Here is a 27979-nt window from a genome sequence, read left to right on the forward strand (position 1 = left end):
CCATAACAGAGCAATATCATAGTCATTATGATGAAATTAAAACAAGCACAAAGTACAGATAGCGTGAAAACATGATAAGCAGGCTGAAGACTATGTGACTAAAGAATTAGGATTGAGGAATTAGAGAAAGTGTTCAGTCAAAGTCTTCAAACAGTAATGATCAGGTCCATCAACACATGAATGAGGAAATGAAAGGGTTGAGGAAATAGAACCAGTTGGCTTGGTGAAGACAATGATTTGGTAGACCAGTTCCAACTGCTGTGACTGTTGTATGTCTGGTTGGAGCGACTGAGTATTTAAAATCGAGGACACACAGTCCTGGACACACAGTCCTCACCATATTCTCCTTGAGCTAAAGTCACATAGACCTCGCCCAACACTTGTGGTAAGTCTTCAGGTGACTTCCAAACCTTCACAGACTTGGTCACTCGGCGATCCACATTTCCTCTTGGATGCTCAGACCATGACGCCTAACCGTCTGGAGGATACACAGTCCTCAAAGGTAACAAGCGTCGATTCCACACAGGAACAATCTCTTCAGTGATGTTCAATCACTTTGGGTTTGTAGGTGTTTGGGTTTGGGTTTTGGGTTTTCCTCACTTGATGATTTTCACTCAAAGTCCTCAGAGGATAGGATGCTCTCAATGACAAGTGTCAGTTTCTCTCGGAGCAGCCAACCAACTAGTGGTTATAGAGGACGGCTATTTATAGCCTAGGGAGCAACCTGACATGATAAGACATAAATGCCCTTCAATGATATGACCATTAGGTGGGTAGATATTTTGGACAGCTGGCGCATAGCACAACAACGGTCGGAAATATGAGGTTCAAATTCCTCATGGCTATCATGTTCCTCACTGTGTAGGCAATTCGCATTGGCGAATTCCTACCTCCTCAGTCAAAATAAATTCCTGAAAGACTAGAAGATCTTCATCTCTGTCACTGAAGAAATTGACTGAGCTGGTATGAGATTTCCAATGGCTTCACTCGAATGGATTGGGTAGGTGTAGGATTTTGAGATGAGCACCACTTGAAAATCAATTTCCTTAGTATTCTCTCGACCCCCTTTAACAATACGGTGTTTCCTACGACTCAAGAAGGAGAAAATGAAACTATGAAAGAAAAATTCTTCACACTTCATAATCCTCGCATGAATATCCAAGTCTTCAAGGTCACACCAATTTATTCACTTCAAAATCTTCAGGAGAACCAAAGTCTTTAGCTGAAGACATACATTTTTAGGGGTCGACTTTCATCGTAAATATCAAACTCCTCATCAACTTATAGAGCCTGTGTACACTCACAAACATATTAGTCCCTTAACCTATAAGTCTTTAATACACCAAAATCACTAAGCGATACTAGATGCACTTACACCAGGAGACTCTCCGGAATCACAAAGGCCAGGACATGTGTTTATCCTCAGTCACTCCGTTACCAGTAATGGCGTCTGTCGGTGTCAAAACCGGCGGATCTCGGGTAGGGGGTCCCAAACTGTGCGTCTAGGCGGATGGTAACAGGAGATAGGGGGCACAATGTTTTTACCCAGGTTCGGGCCCTCTCGATGGAGGTAAAACCCTACTCCTGCTTGATTAATATTGATGATATGGGTAGTACAAGAGTTGATCTACCATGAGATCAGAGAGGCTAAACCCTAGAAGCTAGCCTATGGTATAATTGTTGTTCCTCCTACGGACTAAAACCCTCCGGTTTATATAGACACCGGAGAGGGCTAGGGTTACACAGAGTCGGTTACAATGGGAGGAGATCTTCATATCGCATCGCCAAGCTTGCCTTCCACACCAAGGAAAGTCCTATCCGAACACGGGACGAAGTCTTCAATCTTGTATCTTCATAGTCCGGGAGTCCGGCCAAAGGTCATAGTTCGGCCATACGGACACCCCCTAATCCAGGACTCCCTCAGTAGCCCCCGAACCAAGCTTCAATGACGATGAGTCCAGCACGCAGGTTTGTCTTCGGCATTGCAAGGCGGGTTCTTCTTCAAATCCCATATACCCGTCGAATAGTGTCCGGCTTCTGGTGAATGTCACGCTCCTCGGCTTCCGCGCCCAATAATGGCCATTTTACACGTGTCAAAAGAATGTGAAAAGATAGGGGTTCTTTTCATCATTTACCCCCTTAGCTGCACAAAGGGGCTGCCTATAAAAGAGACGGGGATTTTAGATCCAAAATCACACCATCTTTCCTCCGCGAGCATCCATCGAAGCGCATTCCACAAAGATCCATTCTAACATGGCCGGTCAACGCAGCTCCTCCTCTCGCCCCTCCAGCCCTCGGCCTGGAGATTGGGAGAGGTGTTCCGTCCCACACAGCAAGCTAGTAGCGCTTCAAACCAAGGGGCTCCTCCCCCCAGCGTACATGGTCCCAGTTCGAGCCGGGTTTGCTACCTATAGTGGCGGAGAACAGGCGGAGAGCGTCCCCAATCCCTCCAAAGGAGAGCGGATATGCTTTGTCCCTTATTTGATAAGAGGGCTCGGATTTCCAATTCATCCGTTTCTCCGGGGGTTACTGAAGTTCTATGGCCTCCGGCTACACCATCTCACGCCTGCCTCCATACTGCATATTGCGGGCTTTGTGGCCCTTTGCGAGCTATTTTTGGGCATTGAGGCCCATTTCGCACTATGGAAGAAGTTGTTCTGCCTCATGCCCCGCTCTTAGGAGGGGTCAATTTATCAAGTGGGCAGAGCCGAACTATGGCGCATCGCCGGGACTGGATATCTATCCGGAACCCCAAAGAAGGCGTCCGAGGACTGGCCTTCAGAATGGTTTTATATAGACGACGTCCCCCTGCCGGACCCTGTGCGGATCGGCCTCCCTGAGTTCAGTAATGCCCCCTTAAAGAAACGCCTGAGCTGGCGTCCACGGAGCCCTCAGAGGGAAACTAACAAGGACGTCCTTTACCTGATGAGTCGGATAAGGTTGTTAGCTCATTCCGGACTGACCATGATCGAAGTCATGGCCACGTGCATTACACGGGGGGTGCAACCGCTTCAGTACAGAGGCCACCCCATGTGGGATTTCAATGGGGAGGACGACGCCACCCGGTGCGGCCGCAAGGGGCCGGATTCGGCTGCCACTCTAACAAAGATCTTATCTGCTTTGTACAAGGGAGAATAGGAGGAATTCCTCCGTGTCAACCCACGAGGCGGATTCTCTATGTACAATCCTCCAAGGTGGGTAAGCGAACACTTTCACTTGTCTATCCGTTTTCAAATTCCCATAGTCAAGTACTTAGTCTAGCAAATTTAACACAGGAGCTTTGCCAGACTGTAAAGGAGATAAACAGCCCTCCTCCACAACCCGAGGACCCAGAACGGTCCCTCGACCCGGACTCCCAAGAGGACCCGGACTTATGCGTGGAGCTGATTGACGGGGTGTTTCATCAAATGAGTAAGGACAACACCTTAGTGGCCATTACAGCCGATTATCCCGGACTACTCCCGCCCTCAAAGGTAACCGAGACCGAAGTCCCAGTACTTTCAAGAGGATCCATCCGGGCTTATTTTTTATTGCCGTATAACAATGGCGTTTTTTGCAGGGGAAGTCCTTGAGGCGGAGGGCCGAGCCCGCGGTGGGGGGCCATCAAGGGCCATCGATGCCGAGCAGGCTAAAAAGAAGTGTGGACCGGATCGAGACGCCCGTGCAACGGTACAACGTGCAACTTTAATGCCCAGGGTTTATGCCCTGAAGGCATACTAACGCTCATGCTCTCTTTTGGAAGAAGAGCGCCCGCCGGACTATGTCCACCGGCCAGGCTTCAAGGCCGGGTCCGGAAGCGGAGGCGAACACGGGGCGCGCACCGGATGTTCCTCCGACAGAGGATACGGACAGGCTATCTGCCACCAATTCAGAGGTGGAGAGTGCCATGAACCACATGCGTCGCCGGACTGTTCTTCGTGACGCATGTTTTTCCCAAGAGACGTTGGACGCCTTTAATACGGGAGATGCGTACCTCCGTGCCGCTCAAAATGGTCTAGCCAGAGCCACAGAGCAGTATGTAAAAGACATACAGGTGAGTAAATCTGATGGTTATATATGTCAGTAGCCCCCGAGACTTGAAATAGTTAAAATAACTGATTTAAGGATCATTTGTTATGCAGGATCTTACAAAAAAGAATACGCAACTGTCCCAGGAGCTGGAAGAGTGCAAGGCCCAACTTGAGGCCGCACTAGCCGCTACAGAGAATGCCAAGGGGACCCCCTCAGGTAATATATGCTTTGAAAGATAAGTATGTTGTGAAGTGTGGCATGTGTGCAATTCTGACAATAACAATGCAGATGGGGCCAGAGTGGATCCGGACAAGCAACAACTCTTGCACCAGTTAAAGGCCGGCGAGAGCGTGCTTACGAGGGTGAGGCAAGAGAAGAACAAGCTTCAAGATGCCAATACCCAGCTGGGCGAGGAACTAAAGGATGTTCGTGCTCAGCTGTCGGATTCCGTAAAGGAAAATCGGCGACTTCGACGCGGCATTTTTAGTAAGTCCTTGAACGAATCTTCGAAAAGAGTTCGGTGAGGAAGTCGATTGACAGAGTTATGTCTGTAGATATGCTGACAGGTCGGCCTACGGAGGAAATGCCCGGTTCTACGGGTGACCTTCTTCCCGAGCTATCGCAACTGCACGAACGAGTTCGGCAGGCGATGCAAGGTGTCGTCCAGGCTTTGTGGCCATCCCTCTCTGTCGGGGATATACCCCGCAGTGTAAACCGGCCGGAAGGATAATCCGGCCGGACTTGGCGATTCACCGGCGACCTGCACAGACCAGACGGTTTACAGTTCATTGGTAATCCGGCAGGCAGGCCAGAGGAGCAACAAGACCCGGCGGCCTGTCTGGCGGTTCATGAAGGCCGGTTCAACACTTGTGGGCCGATTCAAGAGGAAAGGAATATTTGCCTTACAAGGAGTTAAGACCCACACTTGTATCCGGTTTGTATTAGAGATAGACTAGTCCTAATCATAATAGGACTCCACATGTAACCCGCCCCTTCAACATATATAAGGAGGGGCAGGGCTCCCCAAAGAGGGGAAGCTACAGGCAAGAAACAATTTCTAGGGCTAGACACAAAGAGCCAGTTCACGGCGTCTCCCTCGTGATGATAATGAGACCTAGCCTCAAACAGCATGTAGGGTTTTTTTCTGGATGATGTTTCCCGGGGCCCTAAGCTGTCTAAATCCCTGTCTTGTGTTGCGTCTCTCGATTCCACCCAACCCCTCTCAAGCTACCACATAGATGCGTTGGCCTCGCGACTAAGTCCTTTCACTAGGACATCTGCCGTGACAAATCCACGACAGTTGGCGCCCACCATGGGGCCTGCGCACGGTGGTGTTAAGTCCTTGAAGGGATTTCTTCAGGGATCGAGAAGTTCATAATTTTCCGGATGAAGAAAGTTAGTTCCAGAAAGATCTACATCGACCAGCAAGTCGAAACAGCGCGTACGAAATTGTGATTTGGAAGTTTTTAGGGTTGCGTGCTAAAGCGGCTGCAGTGAGCGTCATGGAGATCCGCCAAATTCGAGACAAGAATTTTTTATAAGGAGAAGTGTCAAGGGTCCATCAGTCGCCGATTGCACCGAGACGGAGCGGAAATTTTTCAACGCCAGCGCAGGGCTTTACACCAATGTCCCCCTTGCGTACGTCGATCGGATCTAGCAGAGGACAATAGGATTCGACGACTCAGGAGTATAAAACAGAAACAATAACCCCAAGCCATATTGGAGTTGGATTCGGTCCCACGCTCGTGTTGCGTATTCAAACTGGATGATGTATACCGGATTGATCGAAAGACAGGCATTTGATCACGAGTGGTCGGTCTAAACCGATTTATTTAGCAGCGGACAGGAGAGTCTGATCTTCTGGATAATAGCAATCATATCAGCGATGACCAGCGGCCGCGGGTGGACAACAATAACAAGAAAGTAATGAAGGGTAGCAGCGAATCTGCTGTTATTGTTGTCGCCTACGACAAAAAACAAACTACAGTAGCAGACGCCCAAGGCCCCGCACAAAGACGTGCTCGAGGCATGCGCCAGTTAGCGCTGTTTGATGATACACACACATGCAGCGGCAATCTGCGGAAGTCAAAAGCCAAAAAGAAAGGAAGAATAAGAAAAGTACTATTAGTACATCTGATGGAAGGTCTTGTACATGTACTATCCATCAAAAGAATTAGCACCGGTCCCAAGGTTTCACAAGGATGTGAGGCCAAAGGAATCATCAGCTACTGACTCGGTGGTGCGAGAGCCGTCGGGGCCGTGTTGACCAGCCTGCAGTGTTGAGCCGCCAGAGACATATTAAGTCGCTGGTCTGTTTAAGTTGTTTCGGTCATTTTCAACGGATCATCTGTCAACCGAACAGGTCAAGTGATATCCATCTGAGTCTATTTTTTAAACAAATATTGTTTTTTATCACTGGCATTTTTCCGTACCGTGCTGCTCGACGGATACACGTGCAAGTCGCCGCCCTCGTTGTTCGGTTTACATCCGTCCGTGCCTGCGGCCGGCTCGAGCGTCCACGCCGGTTTACAAATGTCGCGATTGGCACGCCCGTCCGCACCGGTTTACCACGCCGCGGTTGGTTCACCCGTGAGCAACTTCAACCTCACCTAGCGATCATCAATTTCATGGTGGATTATTTCCGGCCTGGCACATCAGGTGATATCCATCTAAGATTATTTTATTAGCACATATTGTTTTTTGTCAAAAAACAATCACTTTGGTATGTACACCTTTGTGTGCAGGACAATGATTCATTATAAAGATGGTGTAATGTCATATTCATGGAGTGTGCGGTAGCATAATCATGCAACGGCATCGGCGACCGCTTACTGTTCAACAGGTGGGTGCAAGCCGCTGCCCCTGCGGTCCGATCTACATCAACGCGCCAGCCGATTCACACGTCTGTGTCGGCTTACAATGTGACGGCCAACTCATCTGGCCGCTCCCGTGGCCGACTCACCCGTCGTTGATTTCAACCTTACCGCAGTGATCATCAACTCTGCGACGGATTAATTCTGGCTCAACACATCAGGTGAAATCCATCCAGTATATTTCACATTATATATTGCTTTCTTTAAAAGAGCAATTACTCTGGCTTGAAAGTTCCCCAGTGCAGGACAAATTATGTCACTGAGATGTTAAATGACTCATACTGGTTTATATCATGGTCAAATATGGAGAGTCTCAAGCCAACTCCTCGAGTAGTCTTAAAACTCGGGGGCTACAGTGACATGACTCGGGAACTCCGGGTCATGGGAGGAGATGATAACCCGGTTCCGGAGGACACTACCATACTGATGAAAATTCTGATTTAAAATCCGGTTCAAGAGACATCTTTCTCCCGCAAAGCTTTGAAGTTTTCAAAACCGTTTCAACATCCGGATCAAGGTAAATTTGTCCCTTACAAAGCTTGGAAGCTCTCAATATCCGGTTCAAGATCCCGGTTCAAGAAGAATTTATCTCTTGCAAAAAAGTTAAAAATTACCGAAGAGGACCTGCTGCCATGATGCGCGGTTCAAACATGGGTATCCTGCCTTATTGGCCTAACATATTATTGATCACATGGGGGCTTCTGCTTCATAAAGCTGGGTCTCTGTTCTTTTTTACATCATGCGTGGTTACACGGAGGTTCTGTCTTAAAGCGGCCTCCGGTTTACCCCTTGACATTTGTTTTTTATGTATCACTGGGGGCCTTGGTCGTATCCGAACCAACGAACACCCTTTGATAGGCGACAGCCACCAGATCATTTGGGGACATGGTCAAGTCTGAACCAGTCACGCCTCTTGGTCGGCCTAAGGCCACAAAATCACTTGGGGGCATGGTCGAACCCGAACCATTGCCACGCCTCTTGATCTGGCATATATGCCACGAATCATTTGGGGACCTGGCTGACTTGAATCATTGTCACTCCTATTGGGGGCCTTGATCCTGTCCGACCATGGTAATACCATCTGATCAGCTCAGTATAGCATATTTTTGCAAATGGTTTTTTATCATTGCCTTTGCTTGAAATTTTCTTTAATAAATATTTCTTCTCGGTTTCCGGAGATTATTTGCCCGGTTTGATTTTTTGATTTTATGTTACCATCTTATTATGGAGTAAACCGGAGTTCATTAACCCGGCTTGACTTTCGACTACAAGTTGTCAGTACATGACTAATTATGATCCGGCGATTATTAAACCAGTCTGGTTTGACTACGAGTCACCAGTATTATATATGGTTAAACCGGTGTTTGTCACAACCCGGTACAGTTTATCATAAACCGACACAATATGGAAGGAGTTATCAGTACTCAAAATTTGGATTATTACCCCTACTACAAAAAGTTGGTAAACCAATGAGGTGATTCAATGTTACAGGTATGATATATTTCATATTTAATTAATTCTTAAGTGCAGCCTTGGTTATAAACCCGGATTATATGTTGGGCATTATGACCCGTCCGGCGGTAAACCGCCAGGACACTTTAAACTTGTTGTATGCAGAAACAGGTTGAATAAAGCATGATTATAAATCGCTGGCGTTTATTAAACCAGCCTGGCTTTCGACTATATGTCGCCAGTATGATGATAAATTATCCGGTGTTTATTAAACCGGCATGGCTTTAAGATGATAAGTCGCCAGTATATGATGAGAAATTATCCGGTGTTTATTAAACCGGCCTGGCTTGGGATTATAAGTCGCCAGTATATATTTGGATTGCGCCATTGGAATCATGCGCTTATAAATCATTGGGTTATATTATTTAAATAGCCAAACTTGGCTGAATTTTCACTATAATATTGAATGAATAAGGTTTTCATACCGGATTATATTATCTTGAATAGCCAACATGGCTGGATTTTATTATTGTTATTAATAACCGGTATTATTGAGGTTTTCAAAGTCGCTTTAGCGCAATGGATATTATGTTATCAATGGATATATTCTACAATTGAAGGAATAGTCCCGAGTTGCTGCAGGTTTATAACCCGGCACTTGGGGGCTACATTATTGAAGTTGAGATTACATCAAATATGCAAGTCTCGTGTCGCTGCAAGCATGCACCATGACACTTGGGGGCTAATGCAAAGTCATTCTTTGTTCATCTTATTGAAGACCCGACTCATCACATTATAATGAGCCGGCCCTTGGGGGCTACCAATTGCTCCTGTTAAACAATTCAAGGTACAAAGCTTTTTATTCATTATATTGAAGGGCCCGTCTGCTCAGTTGGTAAAGCAAAAGGCTCTTAACCTTGTGGACGTGAGTTCAAGCCCCATGATGGGGGTTACATCATATGATATTATTTTCATTGAAGTATCTATCAAAGTCCATGCTCATTATTGCATAATGACCCGGCCCTTGGGGGCTACACTGGTTGAAGTTTTTATGAGCATCAGGAAATTACAAGTCCCAGGTTGCTGCAAGCATAACAACCCGGCACTTGGGGGCTACATAATATGGAATGTTCAGTTTTACTAAGTGACTGGGATGAACAACATGGATTTCTTCAAAGTGGCAGTAATTATATGAAAACAAGTCTCAAATCATCACTTTGTTCTATTCAAGACGTGGGGGCTACAGGTAATATGGATATAAGGGAGAAAAAATCTTCAAATGCTCAGTTTTGAGCAATAATTATGACCTGGAGTTGGTGACAATTATGACTTGGTGCCATCCATATTTACAATCCGGCAATTTTGGTAATATTAATCCGGCAAATTTTACATCTTCAAACCGGCTGAATATCAGATAAGTATGTCAAGACCAATATTTCTTAAAACCGGCGCCTTGGAAGCCGATTCAAGTGGATTATTCTTCACATTATTTTTTCTATAAGAAGCCAACATCAGCAATTTGAGTATGAAGCTGGTTATTAACCCGGATTTTCTGGAAGGAGGTGACAAGGATTTAAGGATGATCAAGTGCCGGTTTACAAGAGTATTTAAACCGGAGCACAACCCGACGAATTTGTTCTTGTGTTTATGTTGTAGATCAGTTTAACATGGATGAATCCAAATTAAACTGGGGGCTAATGTCGGGGATATACCCCGCGGTGTAAACCGGCCGGAAGGATAATCCGGCCGGACTTGGCGATTCACCGGCGACCTACACAGACCAGACGGTTTACAGTTCATTGGTAATCCGGCAGGCGGGCCGGAGGAGCAACAAGACACGGCGGCCTGTCTGGCGGTTCATGAAGGCCGGTTCAACACTTGTGGGCCGGTTCAAGAGGAAAGGAATATTTGCCTTACAAGGAGTTAAGACCCACACTTGTATCCGGTTTGTATTAGAGATAGACTAGTCCTAATCATAATAGGACTCCACATGTAACCCGCCCCTTCAACATATATAAGGAGGGGCAGGGCTCCCCAAAGAGGGGAAGCTACAGGCAAGAAACAATTTCTAGGGCTAGACACAAAGAGCCGGTTCACGGCGTCTCCCTCGTGATGATAATGAGACCTAGCCTCAAACAGCATGTAGGGTTTTTTCCGGATGATGTTTCCCGGGGCCCGAAGCTGTCTAAATCCCTGTCTTGTGTTGCGTCTCTCGATTCCACCCAACCCCTCTCAAGCTACCACATAGATGCGTTGGCCTCGCGACTAAGTCCTTTCACTAGGACATCTGTCGTGACAAATCCACGACACTCTCCATGCCCGAAGGCCTTGGAGAGCTTGCAGAGAAGCTGAAGGGAGTGCGGCAGCGCCTCCGATTATGGAAGATATCGGCCAGCCGTCAAGGCGCCAGGGAGGCCTGGGCCATGGTGAAGACGCAGTACAAGAAGGCTGACCCAAACCACATGGCCGAGGTCGGACCTGTGGGGCCCGATGGGAAGGAGATCCCTGTCAGTTTAGTGTACGGCCAGGTAGAGCTGGCCGCCAAGTATTCCCAACGGGACTATAAATTAGACAGCCTGTTGGATGGTATTGAAGAAGAATATTCCCAGTCAAATTGACTATGTAATTTAAAATGACTTGTAAAATGCCTTCTAGCCGGATTGTAGATCATTTGTCATTGCAGACCTTTTCGCTTCAACCTCTGGACCCAATAGTCCGGAGTGTGTCCGAATACCCTCTCGGTTATGTAAGAACCGGGGCATGCATGGAGACCAGGCGTAGGGGTCATAAGTGCTTTAGCAGACAAGTGCCCAACTAGTTATGTTATATTACATGGTTAGTAAGAAACATCTTCCAGGGAGAATAGTTCCGTTAGGGGTTCCTTTCCCTGGGAGGCATGCCCTAAAGTGCATGTCCGGACTGCGAAAAAAGCAGAAAAGCATCTAGGGGCAGATAAATAAACAAGTGAAAATTATCTTTTAGTTCACCGACCGAATATTCCCTTAAAGATGCTAGCTTTCGGCTTCACCCAGTCTGAGGTACACATCCGGCTGACCCGGCAGTAACAATCGCAGAGGTGCTCCCTTTACCACCTAGCCGAACAATCGGGAATGTAGGGGTAAGCACAGGAGCCAGGCAACCCAGCTTGGCCAAAACTTAAGTCATATCGATGCATATAATGGTGAATAAAAGGTACATGCGGAAGTGTGACACATGTGTTGGGCATGAGTCCCGTGTATAAAAGCTTCTGATAAAGAAGCCCCCAGGTATAATGAGCGCGGGTAGCGCGTCAATTATGTGTGAACAATGCGCAAGCGAGCCTTTAAAGGCTTGTAAGAAAAAGGGAGGGAGAAGGAGAGAAATATAAGGCAGCTAATGTGTAAAAAATAGACATAGGAAGGAGACGAACACAGAGCCCGGCGCTAGGCGTAGAATCTTCGTAGGCGTGCTGCGTTCCATGGGTTCGGCTCAAGTCGGTTGTCCGATGCATTTCGCAGACGGTACGCTCCGCCAGTCAGGACTTGGTCGATTACGAAGGGACCTTCCCATGTGGGCTTGGGTTTGTCCTTTTTCTTGTCCGGCAGGCGTAGAACTAGTTCGCCAACATTGTAGGTTTTGGCCTGTACTTCTCTGCTTTGATATCTTCGAGCCTGCTGTTGATAGAATGCGGAACGGGCTTTTGCCACGTCGCGCTCCTCCTCCAATGCATCCAAACTGTCCTGCCGATCGAGCTCAGCTTCTCTTTCTTCGTACATGCGCACGCAAGGTGAGTCATGAATTATGTCGCAGGGCAGGACTGCCTCTGCGCCGTATACCATAAAGAATGCTGTGAATTCGGTAGTGCGATTCGATGTGGTCCGCAGCCCCCAGAGTACGGAGTCAAGCTCCTCTACCCAGTGCGTGTTAGATTCCTTGAGGGATCGCGCTAATCGGGGTTTGATGCCGCTCATGATTAGACCATTGGCTCGTTCGACTTGACCATTAGTTTGTGGGTGATAGACTGAAGCGTAGTCGAGCTTGATGCCCATGTTTTTGCACCAGAGTTTAACCTCGTCGGCCATAAAGTTTGTGCCCTTGTCCGTGATGATACTGTGGGGGACGCCGTAACGGTGTACAACCCCTGATATGAAGTCTATCACTAGTCCGGATTCGGCCGTCTTGACAGGCTTGGCCTCTATCCATTTGGTGAATTTGTCCACCATGACCAGTAGATATTTTTGCTTGTGGGTTCCCCCTTGAAGGGGTCCAACCATGTCAAGCCCCCAGACCACAAAAGTCCAGGTAATGGGTATAGTTTGGAGGGCGGTAGGTGGCATGTGGCTTTGATTAGAAAATAATTGGCAACCAACGCATCGCTGGACTAAGTCCTAAGCATCTGCCCGGGCCGCCGGCCAATAAAATCCAGTACGGAAGGCCTTGCTTACAAGGGCCCGGGCTGCGGCGTGGTGCCCGCCGAGTCCGGCATGAATTTCAGCCAGAAGGTTCCGCCCTTCCTCTTCGGAGATACACCTTCGAAGGACTCTGGTGGTGCTTTTCTTGTAAAGCTCTCCTTCATGGACTTTATAGGCTTTAGATCGTCGTACTATGCAGCGTGCCTCATTTTGGTCCTCAGGAAGTTCCTGCCTAGTTAAGTAGGCTAAGAATGGTTCTATCCACGGGGCAATTACTGCCATTATTACGTGGGCTGAGGGTGTGACTTCGTTGGCGGAGTCTTCCGTTGTGTCAGAATGTTCGGTGTCAGGTGGTGCGGCCAGGTCCGGATTGTTATTTCCGGATTCCCCTTCCCACTGTACGGATGGCTTGAATAGCCTTTCTAGAAAAATGTTGGGAGGAGGGGGGGACTGCCTCGCGCTTTGCACCGATGCATGCCAAGACGTCTGCTGCTTGATTGTTTTCGCGGACTATATGGTGAAATTCCAGCCCTTCGAACCGAGCTGACATATTTAGGACGATGTTGTGATAAGCTGCCATTTTCGGATCTTTGGCATCAAAGTCTCTGTTTATTTGGGATATCGCGAGGTTCAAATCCCCACGCACCTCTAGGCGTTGAATGCCCATGGAGACTGCCATCCGGAGGCCATGTAGAAGGGCCTCGTATTCGGCTGCATTGTTGGAATCCGTATACATTATCTGGAGTACATATTGGATTGTATCTCCTGTCGGGCATGTCAGAACGACGCCAGCCCCCAGACCCGCCAGCATTTTGGAGCCGTCGAAGTGCATGGTCCAGTTGGAATATGTGCCGTACTCTTTAGGGAGTTCGGCTTCAGTCCATTCAGTGACAAAGTCGGCCAAGGCTTGCGACTTGATGGCTCGCCGTGGCTTATAGGTTATGTCGAACGGGAGGAGCTCAATGGCCCATTTGGCAATCCGGCCCGTTGCGTCGCAGTTGTTTATGATATCATTAAGAGGTACTTCGGAGGCTACTGTTATTGAACACTCTTGAAAGTAGTGTCGTAGCTTCCGGGACGCCATGAAAACTGCGTATGCTATCTTTTGGTAATGCGGGTACTAGGACTTGCATGGAGTGAGGACAGTGGACACATAGTAGACTGGTTTCTGTACAGGGAAGTTGTGTCCGTCTGTTTCTCGTTCGACGACGAGGACTGCGCTTACAACTTGGTGAGTTGCCGCGACGTATAACAACATTGGTTCACCGATGCTAGGCGTGGCCAAGACCAGGTTTGTTGCCAGTATGGCTTTTATTTCTTCGAGTCCGGCCGTGGCGGCATCCATCCACTCGAAGTGTTCGGTGCGCCGGAGGAGGCGGTAAAGAGGTAATGCCTTTTCCCCCAAGCAGGACATGAAGCGGCTTAGAGACGCCACACATCCAGTCAATTTTTGTATTTGCTTGAGATCTTTTGGAATATCCAATTGTGACAGAGCTCGGATCTTGGCTGGGTTTGCTTCAATTCCTCTACCGGACACGATGAAGCCCAAGAGCTTTCCGGCTGGTACGCCGAAAACGCATTTTTCCGGGTTGAGCCTAATGTCGTATGTTCGGAGGTTATTGAACGTGAGCCTCAAGTCGTCTATTAGAGTTTCGACATGCTTGGTTTTGACGACCACATCATCCACGTATGCTTCAACCGTTTTGCCGATCTGGTTGGCCAGACATGTCTGAATCATGCGCTGATATGTTGCGCCGGCGTTTTTGAGCCCAAAGGGCATTGTGTTGAAGCAGAATGGGCCGTATGGGGTGATGAATGTCGTTGCGGCTTGGTGTGACTCTGCCATCTTGATTTGGTGGTAGCCAGAGTATGCGTCGAGGAAACACAATGAATCGTGTCCTGCGATGGCGTCGATGATTTGATCAATGTGGGGGAGGGGGAAGGGATCCTTTGGGCAGGCTTTGTTGAGGTCTTTGAAATCGACGCATAAGCGCCAGGATTTGTCCTTCTTTGGTACCATCACTAGGTTTGCTAGCCAGTCCGGATGTTTTATATCTCTCATGAATCCGGCTTCCAATAGTTTGGCTAGCTCCTCTTCCATGGCTTGTCTCTTAGGTTCGGAGAAACACCGAAGAGCCTGTTTAATAGGCTTGAATCCTTTTAGGATGTTCAGGTTGTGCTCGGCCAGCCTGCGTGGGATTCCTGGCATGTCTGAGGGGTGCCAGGCAAAAATGTCCCAATTTTTGCATAGGAATTCTCTTAGTGCGGCATCTACATCGGGGTTTAGTTGTGCCCCGATGGAGGCCGTTTTTGTAGTGTCCGTTGGATGGACTTGGAACTTGACTATTTCGTCTGCCGACTTGAAGGAGGTGGACTTGGATCTTTTGTCGAGTATCACGTCGTCCCTGTCCACCGTGGAGCGCAATGCAGTTAGTTCCTCGGCCGCTAGGGCTTCGGATAATGCCTCGAGGGCCAGTGCGGCTGCCTTGTTTTCGGTGCGGAGCGCTATGTCCGGATCGCTAGCAAGAGTGATGATTCCGTTGGGTCCGGGAATTTTGACCTTCATGTACCCGTAATGGGGTATAGCTTGAAAAATTGTGAATGCCTCTCGCCCTAACAGAGCGTGGTATCCGCTGCTGAACGGGGCCACTTGAAATGTGACCTCCTCAGATCTGTAATTATCCGGCGTGCCGAACACCACATCCAGTGTGATTTTGCCTGTACAGCATGCTTCCCGACTGGGGATTATTCCTCTAAAGGTTGTGTTGCTTCGCTCAATGCGGCTCCAGTCTATTTCCATTTTTCGTAGGGTTTCCTCATAGATGAGGTTCAATCCGCTGCCGCCGTCCATGAGTACCTTGGTAAGCCAAAAGCCGTCCACTATCGGACTGAGGACCAGTGCGGCTGGTGCTCGGGCTGTCCGGAATTTAGGTTCGTCACTAGCATTAAAGGTAATAGTCGTGTCACTCCATGGGTTTATTGTCGCTACCTGGTAGACTTCGGTAAGGCTGTGGAGCGTTTGTTTCCTCCCATTGTTTGATGCGAAAGTCTCGAAGACTGTTGATACCGTATTGGCGTTCCTGGGGTGGTGCTCTGCGGATTCTGGAGTTAGAAGCTCCTCGCCACTTCTGGCCACCTGCCGCAGTATCCAACATGCTCTAAGGCTATGAGTTGGTGTGGCGCCCTCTGTACTATGAATTTTACACGGTCCATTGAGCCATCCCTCCAGTACGGTTCCATACCCTATAGAGGGTTTTTGTTTTTTGTTGTTTGGCCTAGGTGCCTGGCGATAATGCGCCCTTTTGTTTCGGACTGGGACTGTATTCAGGGTCGGATTGTCCCAGAATTTTGTTTCGGTTTTCCGAACGTTTTCTGTCGCCCAGTACTTTCGTACTATGGATGCCAAGTCGATGAAGCATGTAATTTCACGGTGACTTATGGCGTTGAGGATCCCGATGTCTGTGCAGTTGTTGCAGAAGAATGAAATTGCATCCCCCTCGCGGCAGTCCTTTATCCTGTTCATAACCAGGAGGAATCTAGCCCAGTAATGGTGTACTGTTTCTCTGGGCTCTTGCCGAATTTGGGATAGATCCCTTATATTTGGGTGGGCGGGTGGATTTAAATCCGAAACCTCACCCGATCTAAGACTCGGGGGCCAAGAAATTTCCAAACTCGGAAGCTTGGGTTCTTGGACGTTATCCAATGAATTAGGCCCATTGCCTGACTTTAGGTTCAGGGCTTGAGTGACGTCCTCCCCTCCGCGGATGTCTGGCTTGGAGGGATCAGGAATCCGGACACATCTGGTCCTTAGGATGGGTGAAGATTCGCCGCATTGTTCCTCCACCACTTCGACGTGGTGGGTGACCTGGGGAGAGTCAATCTCTCTCGGATCGGGTTTAAGCCCAATCTGATCGTAGTTTGTAGCGACTCCCAGGGCGGTGATGCGATCCAAGAGCTCGTTTAAGGAAGAGAGCTCCATCGGATCTAACTGCTCGGCAAGTTCCGAGTTGACATGGAGATTGCTTTCGATGACCCGAGAAGTCATCGTCGGCGCGGCGGCCGAACAGGCGGTCATTAAAAAACTGCCTAGCCGGAGAGTTTGGCCGACAGCCAAAGCTCCTTTAGCAACAGCGCTGAAAGGATCGATATGGTTGACTAGAGGGGGGGTGAATAGGCAACTAACAATTTTTAGACTTTTATTTAACAATTTAAACCTTGCAATTAAATAGGTTCTCTAGATGTGCAACTACGTGGACAACCTATATGATGCAAAGACAATGAGCACACAAGCAAGCAATGGATATAGCACAAGTAAGCTTGCAAAAGTAAAGGGATAAGATAACCAAGAGTGGAGCCGGTGGAGACGAGGATGTGTTACCGAAGTTCCTTCCTTTTAAGGGGAAGTACGTCTCCGTTAGAGCGGTGTGGAGGCACAATGCTCCCCAAGAAGCCACTAGGGCCACCGTAATCTCCTCACGCCCTCACACAATGCGAGATGCCGTGATTCCACTATTGGAGCCCTTGAAGGCGGCAACCGAACCTTTACAAACAAGGTTGGGGCAATCTCCACAACCATTGGAGGCTCCCAACAAAACCACGAAGCTTCACCACAATGGAATATGGCCTCGAGGTGACCTCAACTGTCTAGGGTGCTCAAGCACCAAGAGTAACAAAATCCACACTAGAAAGTATGGGGGAAGTAAATATCCTTTGGTGGGAGTGTAGATCTAGGTCTCCTCCTTCAAACCCTAGCACATCAACAAGTTTGAGTGGCTAGAGAGAGAGATCGGGCAAGAGAGCTTGAGAGCATCAATGGTGGAGTGAGAGAGGTAAGAGATGGGCGTGGTAGGTGGAGGAACCACCTTATATAGCAACCCACTAAAATCCAACAGTTACTGCGTTTTCAGTACTGCAGCGGTACAACCGCTCCTTGTCCCGGTACAACCGGGACTCACAATGTAACTGCAGAACCCTACCAGGCGGTACAACCGGGCCATCGGGCGGTAGTACCGGTCATTAGCAAATAACCGGACCAACCGCCCAGCTACCGCACAACTACCGCACCGAAACAAAACGGAGTCACCCTTGAGGGCGGTAGTTGGGTGGTGCAGGGCCGGTGCAACCGCCTGGTCTTGATTTCTTGGGCGGCTAAGGAACAAGCGGAAGAACCGCTCGAACCTTCGGTTGTACCGGTTGAAAAGGAACAACCGGACCAACCGGGCCACCACCGCCCAGCCACCGCATCAAAACAGAAGCCTGACCGGTACATGGGCGGTGCATGGCCGGAACAACCGCTGCTGGACTATGCAGAGTCAGATGGCGGTACCACCGCCCGGAGGCAGCGGTACCACCGCTCGACAGCAGTAGAGTAGCGTCAAGAGCCAGCGGTACAACCGCTCGGACGAGCGGTACAACCGCTGGGAACACACAGCAAGGATTAGATGAAGATGGAGGCACTCTCTCGACAAGAAAAAGGGGGGATGGAGGTGAACAAGAATGGACTCCCCTATTCTATCCACAGTGGATTCCCTCTAGAGTGTACGGGATCCCTATGACCAAAGAGATAAAAGCGTAGAGGATTCCATCTTCAAATGATTCCTTCGACAGAGAACCACTAACCGATGAAAGCCTAATCATTGAGAACCTGAAACAAATAGCACAGGATTAGACCAACAAAGGGTTGTCATCATCATCCAAAACATAAGGTAGGGAAATGCCCTTACAATCTCCCCCTTTTTGGTGGATGATGACAACAACACGATACAAGATAGAAAACTATAGAATCTAGACGGAGCTCCCCCTAGATGTGAGCCCCAGGTCGAGACTCCCCCTAGATTCTATAGGCTAGACATATAAATCATATAACATGAAGGTAGCCAACACAAAGAAACAAGAGCAAAAAACTACCAATTAAGACCAACAAGCATAACGAAGAGATAGCAGGAGTGGCACAAAATCCACACAAAACAAACGAGAACGACCAAAGTTCATCTGGAGACCACAGACAAGTTCAACACGAGACACACACTACACAACCACCCATGTAACTTCCGAGTCCTATCACACTCTCTCCCCCTTTGGCATCAGGACACCAAAAAGGAAGAGAGCGAAGCTATCGCCCCAGGCTCAGTCCTCCTCCTCTGACTCCTCGGTAGCATCAAGGTCTTCATCATTGTCAGAATCTTCACCATCATCAAAAACTTCATCATCATCCCGATCTGAGTCCTCCATGATATCATCAGCAGCAGTAATGGTGGTGGAGGGCTGAGGAGGGGCTTCATCATCAGTCCAGGTGCTGTGGGAGGATATCCAACGCTCCTCCGGTCTGATGCTCTTCTCAGAACCACTCTGAACTGACATGCTTAGGTGCCTCATCATAGCAATTTGGCGACGCCGCGCAAGCTTCTCATTGACATGTGCCTCATACATCCTCTTCTGGATGTCAGACTGGAGGCAGAAGGTCTTCTTCACCTTGGCAGCGAGCTTGTCCACCCACGAGGGCTTGGCCCCTGGTTCCAACTCAAAATCCTCATCATCTGAAGTGGCATAGACATCCTCAGGAGCATTAGCCTGGAAACGTGGCTCGGCGTGCTTCTTCTTCTTAAGGAGCTTGACTTCATGATTGGTAAGATTGTCAGGAGAGGTGAGGGGCTCTCCAGGACGGCGAACTCCCCACACTGAGTTCAGAAAGCACATGACAAACGGAGCATAAATGGGGACCTTTCTGTAGATGACCATGTTGTACATCTCGTGCCACAGCCAGTTGGACACATCAGACGTCTCCCCAGATCCAACCTTGGTCTTCATAGCAACCATCAAGTCAACAAGATAGCCATGCATTTCATCTTGATTCCCCACTTTGGGCAGAAGCACATTGCAAAAAACACGATGTATGATGTCATACACCTTCACCAAATCCTTAGATTCACCAATAATACCACGGCCCCGAATGTACAGAGGGGCAAGCTTCTCCTTAGGCATGGGGTTAGGATGATCATGGGGGCGAATGCCACCCCTTCCTTCCAGACCGGTATCATCGTACCCAATAGCATTGCAGAAGGTCCTCCAGGGAACTTGAAAGAGCTCATCACGACACATGAAAGTGAGGGTGCGCGCGTCATCTTCTCCAAAGTGAACGGTGGCATAGAACTGATGGATGAGTTAAACATCAAAGTCACAGTTGACAGACATGAGCTTGACAAGATCAAACTCCTCACAGAGAGCCAAAGCCTCACCAAAATACTCCAGGTTGTTCCGCCAATGATCAAGATCGATGGTCCACTGCTTGGCATATCTGTTCTTGTTGTGCTCAAAGAGTTCATGAACAATTCGTACTTGCATCTCATTCCGAAACTGAACAGTGGTCCAACGAGGAGCTACGGGAACCACATAAGGATTCTTTGAGCGGAAGGCTTCCCAATCCTTGGCTTTCCAACGGTGGAGTGGCATTATCACATGTTGTTTGACAGCGGCGGACTTTTCACGGCGAGTGGGCTTGGTGGGGATCACAACTTCCTCTTTAGAGTCAGCCGGGCGCGGAGCCCGTTGAACCCTCTTCTTGGTCTTGCGAGGAGCAGGGCGAGAACTGGAGCCACCTGAACACAAACACGAAGGGGACACACGAAACCAACAGGAATGAGAGGAAAGTAAACGAAAAATGCAACACACAGAAACCAGAACAGTGTTGTGGGTCATATATACTGGTTGAACCGGATCCCCCATCGGTAGAACCGCCCCACCGGTTGTACTGCCCGTCTGGGCAGTAGAACCGCTGACAGTGGCACTACCAGGGCAGTTAGATCTGTTCAAGACGTGCAAATCACTCAAGCAATATTCGGAGTTCTATGTACTGCACAGACACAAGAAAAACAATGGTCTCTCCCAACCAAAGAACAAACACAACACTAGGAGGATAAGGTAATGCCCTAGAACAAGAAGAAAACCTAGAACAAAGAACGAAGAACGAAGAACAAGGACATTACCACCATCCATGGGAGAAGACCGGAGGGCTTCCATGGAGAACCCTCGGGACCGAAGCGCGGGGCGCACTCCGGGACGAGGCAGAGGTGACCGGCGGCTAGGGCAAGGAGGAGGCGACTGGGGACGTAGGAAAAAAAAGAGAAAACCCTTCGCCCCGTCGGATATAAATAGGCCCGTAGCCGCGCGGCGGTAGAACTGCTCCTAGGACCGGTTGTACCGCAAGTCAGGTGCTGACAGATTGTAGTGGGCGGTGCTTCCGTTTCCTGAAGAGCACCGGAAGTACCGCCCGGAGACAACCGGTAGAACCGGACGGAGAAGCCCCAGTGAAAATGGGCGATACAACCGCCCAAGCACCGAAAGCGACCCAACTGGGGCAGCACAACTAGGTATCAGCAGTAGAACCGCCCGTGACACCGGTTGTACCACCCGATCACCAAAGCCCAGACCAAAAAGAAGAGAACGAGACAAACGAGACAACACAAAAGAAAAGGAAACACGAAGGGAAAACAAAAGCAACCGCACACATGCTGGGCGAGCTCAGTCCTCTCTCTTAAGAGAGGGCGATGGCCGAAGCCACCTATGTTTGAGTCAAGTGGTATGGCACCGCGAAGAATTATCCTTGGGCTCATGACCAAAACTCGTCTTTGAAGCACAAATGCCATAAAAAATGGCTAATGTGAAAGAGGTGATCGATTTATGCATGATGGGGGGGGGAGGGAGAGTTCATTGATAGAACAACACTCCCCCTATGTTTATGCCTACACCTAAACTAGACAACACGTTGAGTGTGGTGGGGTGTACGGGTTCAAGTCACATTGCTCAAATCAATGATATTTAGCTCATGCCTTAACTCGTGAAATCTTGCTTCATACAAGGGCTTCGTGAAAATATCTGCAAGGTTATCATGAGTGTTGACATACTTGAGCTCGATCTCTCCTCGCCTAATGTGATCCCGGATGAAGTGATACAGAATCTCAATGTGCTTCGTCTTGAAGTGTTGTACCGGGTTGAGAGAAATCTTGATGGCACTTTCATTATCACACCAAAGAGGCACTTTGTCACAAATGACACCGTACTACTTTAAAGTTTGCCTCATCCATAGGAGTTGAGCACAACAACTACCTACTGCCACATACTCTGCTTCAGTGGACGAGAGAGACACACAACTTTGCTTCTTGGAAGACCAACTTACCAAAGAGCAACCAAGAAATTGGCACCCTCCGGAAGTGGACTTCCTATCCACTTTGTCTCCCGCCCAATCGGAATCCGTGAAACCTTCAAGCTTGAAATTTGCTCCTCTTGGGTACCATAAGCCAAAGTTTGGAGTATGAGCCAAATATCGAAAGATTCGCTTGACCGCCACATAGTGACTTTCCTTTGGTGCGGCTTGAAACCGTGCACACATCCCCACACTCAACATGATATCCGGTCTAGATGCACAAAGGTAAAGCAAGGAGCCAATCATGGAGCGATATACCTTTTGATCCACCACTTTACCATTGGGATCGATGTCAAGTTGGCACTTGGTAGGCATTGGTGTAGAAGACGGCTTGACATCACTTAGCTTGAATCTTTTAAGCATGTCTTGAGTGTATTTGGCTTGGTTGATGAAGGTTCCTTCTCTTCGTTGTTTGATGTCAAAACCAAGGAAGAACTTCAACTCTCCCATCGAAGACATCTTGAACTTGGAGGTCATGAGAGCAGCAAATTCCTCATTGAAAGCTTTGTTAGGAGAACCAAAGATAATATCATCAACATATAGTTGGCATACAAACAACTCCCCTTTGACCTTCTTAGTAAAAAGAGTGGGATCGATTTGTCCTACTTCAAATCCACGATCTTGTAGCAACTCGGTAAGGTGGTCATACCACGCCCGTGGGGCTTGTTTAAGGCCATAGAGTGCCTTATCGAGTTGATACACGTGATCCGGGAAGTAGGGGTCCTCGAACCCGGGGGGTTGCTTGACATAAACCAACTCATTAATGGGACCATTAAGAAAAGCACTTTTCACATCCATTTGTTGCAACTTAAAGTTGTGATGGGAAGCATAAGCAATCAACAAACGAATGGATTCAAGACGAGCAATGGGAGCAAAGGTTTCACCGTAGTCAATGCCCTCGACTTGGGAGTAGCCTTGTGCTACCAATCTTGCCTTGTTGCGAATGATGTTCCCATGAGCATCTTGCTTGTTCTTGAAGATCCACTTTGTTCCAATGACGTTGTGGTTCCCCGAAGGTCTTGGCACCAATCTCCACACCTTGTTGTACTCGAAGTTGTTTAGTTCTTCATGCATGTCATTGAGCCAATCCGAGTCTTCGAGCGCCTCATAGACCTTTTGGGGTTCAACACAAGAGACAAACGCATGATGTTCACAATAGTTAGCTAATTGTCTACGAGTGCTTACCCCCTTTCTTAGACTTCCAACCACGTTTTCCATGAGATGGCCTTGGGTTGTGAGTTTGGAAGCAATCTTCGCGGCACGACGCTCTAATTCTTCCTCGGGGGTGGAAGGAGGAAGGTTAACTTGATCATCTTGAGCGCCGTCTTGAGCTTGCTCATGATCTTGAACTTGCTCGAGGGGGAGAACTTGACCTTGGGCATCATTTAGAGGTTCACCTCCATCTTGAGGTTGATCTTGCCCTTGGTCTTGTTCATGGAGGTGAGGGCCTTCACTTTGTTCTTCGGAAGCGTGTGGGTCTTGGGGAGGTGATGGCTCTACTTGAGTGGAGCATTGTCCTTCTCCTTCGGCCACAAGGGGTTCCTCAATGGGTAGGATATGACCAATACCCATTCTTCTTATGGCTTGGGGAGGAATTTCATCACCTACATCACAAGTACCACTTTGCTCCACTTGGGAGCCGTTATTTTCATCAAACTCTACGTTACACGTCTCCTCAATGAGTCCGTTGGACTTGTTGAGAACACGGTAAGCATGAGAGTTTGTAGCATAACCAACAAATATGCCCTCATGAGCTCTAGCTTCAAATTTAGACAAACGAACACCTTTCTTGAGAATGAAACACTTACACCCGAACACCCGGAAGTACTTGAGATTGGTCTTGTTCCCGGTGAGTATCTCATACGGAGTCTTGTTCAAGCCTTTGCAGAGATAGAGCCGATTGGATGCATGACAAGCTGTGTTGATGGCTTCGGCCCAGAAGTTGTATGGAGACTTGAACTCCGCCATCATGGTCCTTGCCGCATCCATCAACGTCCGGTTCTTCCTCTCCGCAACACCATTTTGTTGAGGGGTATATGGTGCGGAATATTGGTGCTTGATCCCTTCATCACTAAGAAACTCATCCAAGGTGTAGTTCTTGAACTCGGTGCCATTGTCACTTCTTATTGTCAAGATCTTTGCATTGTGTCGACGTTGAGCTTCATTTGCAAAGTCGATGACGGTTTGTTGAGTCTCACTCTTCCTCTTGAAGAAGTATACCCACGTGTATCTTGAATAATCATCCACTATCACCAAGCAATACTTTCTACCCCCAAGACTATCAAAGGATGGAGGCCCAAAGAGGTCCATGTGGAGGAGCTCCAAGGGTCTCTTCGAGTAGATGATAGTCGTGGGAGGGTGAGCCGTCTCATGAAGCTTTCCTTCGATACAAGCACTACAAGCACGATCTTTGGCAAAACTAACATTCGTTAGTCCATGGACATGGTCCCCCTTGAGAAGACTTTGCAAAGATCTCATATTGACGTGGGCTAAACGGCGATGCCAAAGCCATCCCACATCAACTTTAGCCATTAGGCATGTCGCGGTCTTAGTGGGTTGCTCCGAGAAGTTAACCACATAGAGACCATTCTCGACATGCCCAACAAAGGCTACTTTAGGAGTCTTGCTCCACAAGAGGGCCACGGTATCAATATCAAAGAAGGTGGCAAAACCCATGAGTGCGAGTTGACGAACGGAAAGTAAATTGAACGCAAGGGACTCAACAAGCATGACTTTCTCGATCGTTAGATCATGAGAAATGACAACCTTGCCAAGACCCAATACCTTAGAATGTGAGGCATCACCCCATTCGACATTGGTGGGCATAGATGGGATATTGTGCACGTCCACCACCAAGTCCTTGCTCCCGGTCATATGATTTGTTGCTCCACTATCGAGCAACCATGATCCCCCACCGGAAGCAAACACCTACAAGAGATCAATGCTTGGTTTTAGGTACCCATTGAGTAATGGGTCCTTTGATGTTAGTAACAAGGGTCTTAGGAGCCCAAATAGACCATTCAATGTACTCATAAGGAGAACCAACAAATTTAGCATAAACATGTCCATCACTAGCACGACACAATACATAAGAGGGGTTAAAGTCGCCGGCTTTGTTGGGAGAGATGGCGTTGCGCTCTTTGGCTTCACCGCTCTTCCCATTTTTCTTCTTCTCCTTAGGAGCACCTTCTCCCTCCTTCACAAAGGTTTGCGTGAGCGGAGGAGGTCGATTGGTCTTGCTCTTCTTCTCCTTGTTCTTCTTCTTGTTCTTGGACTTGGGTGAGAACCTAACTCCCTCCTTTCCCACAACTTCCTTTTGATTGCTCAAAAGGTCATTTAGGTTCTTCTCGCCTTGTATGCATGACACAAGACCTTTCTCGAGTTGTTCCTTCAACTTGGCATTTTCCTCCACAAGATGCACATGCTCACAACATGGGTTAGTAGCATTTGCATTATCAATTAAGACCATGTGAGGAAATGTGGCCTTTTCCTTAGTTAGCTTAACTTGGAGTTGAGCATGAGACTCCTTGAGGGTGGCATGAGCACTTTTCAAGACCTTGTGGGCCTTGTCAAGTACATCAAACTCCTCCGTGAGTCTAACATGATCAACCCCAAGTTTAGCCTTCTCGGAAGCTAGAACACGAGACACAACAAGAGCATGATCAAGATCTTTCTTTAGTTTAGCATGACCATCGTTGTGTGACTCCTCAAGAGCCAAACGATGCTCACGCTCTTCCTCAAGAGCATTAGAGAGATCCGATATCTCATCGGCATAGTCACGACTATGACTTTCCATCTTAGTGATGGTTTCTTCATGAGCCTCGATCATGTCATTGGCTTCACCAAGTTGTTCCAAGAGAGCAACGAAATGCTTCTTGGATTTGCCCTTGAGCTTACTCATGAAGGACTCAAATTCATTGATCTCCTCATTAGACCCCTTACCATTATCAAAGTCATCCATTGAAGGAGGGTTAGGAATAATTGTGGTTTTGATGTTGGGGGTTACCTTGTTGGTGGCCTTAGCCATGAGGCACTTGGCGGTCATGTTCTCGTTAGGTGCATCGAAGAGAGACACCCGAGGAGTTGAGACAATGGCAACGGATGCCATGGCCATTGTTTCACCATCGTCATCCTCACTGTATTCTTCTTGAACCACCAACCCGCGAGAAGGAGTCTTCTTGGTGAAGTTGTTCTTGTTGGGGAAGGACTTGGCTTTGTCTTTTCGAATGAACTTGCCACCATTGTCTTCCCGCTTCTCGTATGGACAATCCGCAACGAAATGACTGACATTGCCACAGTTGAAACAAGTTCTAACTCGTTGCTTCACTTTGAGGCCACTTGAGTTGTTCTTGTTGAAGTTGGGTCTTGTAGTCTTCTTACTCCAAAACTGTCTTGAGGCAAGAGCCATGTGCTCATGATAATCATACTTCGCGTCCTCGGGGTTTCTCTCCTCATCTTCCTCGTCTTCTTCTTATTCCACACTAACCTTGGCCTTCAAGGAAAGATTGGGCTTCTTTGCCCTTTGGGAATGGAGCACCGCATTGTCGGCGGTCTTATCCAAGATGTTCATTGCAACAAACTCATCCAACACTTCACCAGAGGTCATGGAGTGGAAGTCCGGTCTTTGGCGGATGACGAAGGACATGGCCTTGTTGTAGGGCATCATGGCCTTGAGGAACTTGCGCTTGATCCAGTTGTCATCCGTGTCCTTACTCCCATGATCTCGGAGTGCGACAGCAAGTTCACTCTTCGAAATAGCTCACGAGGTTCTTCATCCTCTTTCATTGCAAACTCATCGGCTTCATCTTGCACCACTTCATAGTTGGAGCGTTGAATGCTAGCACTTCCTCTATACATACGCTCGACACACTTCCATGCTTCTTTAGCCATGACATGAGGTCGAAGATGAGGAAGATCTTCGGGAAGGATAGCATCTTGGATGATGAAGAGAGCACTCTCATTGAATTGAATGTCCACTTCTTCTCAAGGGGTGAAGTTGCTTGGATCATGAGGATAGAAACCTTCTTCAATAATTCTCCAAAGGTTAGTATTCACATGTTTTAAATGACGCTTGAAGCGATAAACCCAAGAATCATAATCTTCATTTTTCACATATTTAGGAGGAGGACCGGCATGATTCAAATGAGTAGAGGGGATCGGTCCTCTATACACCGGGGGTTCCACATGGGCAAAGATGTCGGTGCCATTTCTACGACTAGTAGAAGGACTCTTTTCATTGTTAGCTCCCCCCTTATCGGAGTTAGCATCCGTCACCTTGTTAGTGGGATCACCCACTTTCATTGGTGAGGTAGATAGTTTAAGTCCCTCTAGAAATTCAGTAAACATGCTTTTAACCTCGGCCGTCATGGAGGTTTTCAATGTGTCTAAAGCCACATTGAATTCCTCACGTGAGACCGAGGTTCCCCCTTCGGCCGAAGATGAGATGGGATTCACACCGGAGTGTTCCTCTACACCGTCATTGACGTCAACCATACTCTTCGGATGGCAAAGTCCTTAATAAAGAGACGAGGCTCTGATACCAATTGAAAGGATCGATATGGTTGACTAGAGGGGGGTGAATAGGCAACTAACAATTTTTAGACTTTTATTTAGCAATTTAAACCTTGCAATGAAATAGGTTGTCTAGATGTGCAACTATGTGGACAACCTATATGATGCAAAGACAATGAGCACACAAGAAAGCAATGGATATAGCACAAGTAAGCTTGCAAAAGTAAAGGGATAAGATAACCAAGAGTGGAGCCGGTGGAGACGAGGATGTGTTACCGAAGTTCCTTCCTTTTAAGGGGAAGTACGTCTCCGTTAGAGCGGTCTGGAGGCACAATGCTCCCCAAGAAGCCACTAGGGCCACCGTAATCTCCTCACGCCCTCACACAATGCGAGATGCCGTGATTCCACTATTGGAGCCCTTGAAGGCGGCAACCGGACCTTTACAAACAAGGTTGGGGCAATCTCCACAACAATTGGAGGCTCCCAACGAAACCACGAAGCTTCACCACAATGGAATATGGCCTCGAGGTGACCTCAACCGT

This window comes from Triticum aestivum, chromosome 3B (assembly GCF_018294505.1).
Source record: "Triticum aestivum cultivar Chinese Spring chromosome 3B, IWGSC CS RefSeq v2.1, whole genome shotgun sequence".
NCBI classification, from domain to species: Eukaryota; Viridiplantae; Streptophyta; class Magnoliopsida; order Poales; family Poaceae; genus Triticum; species Triticum aestivum.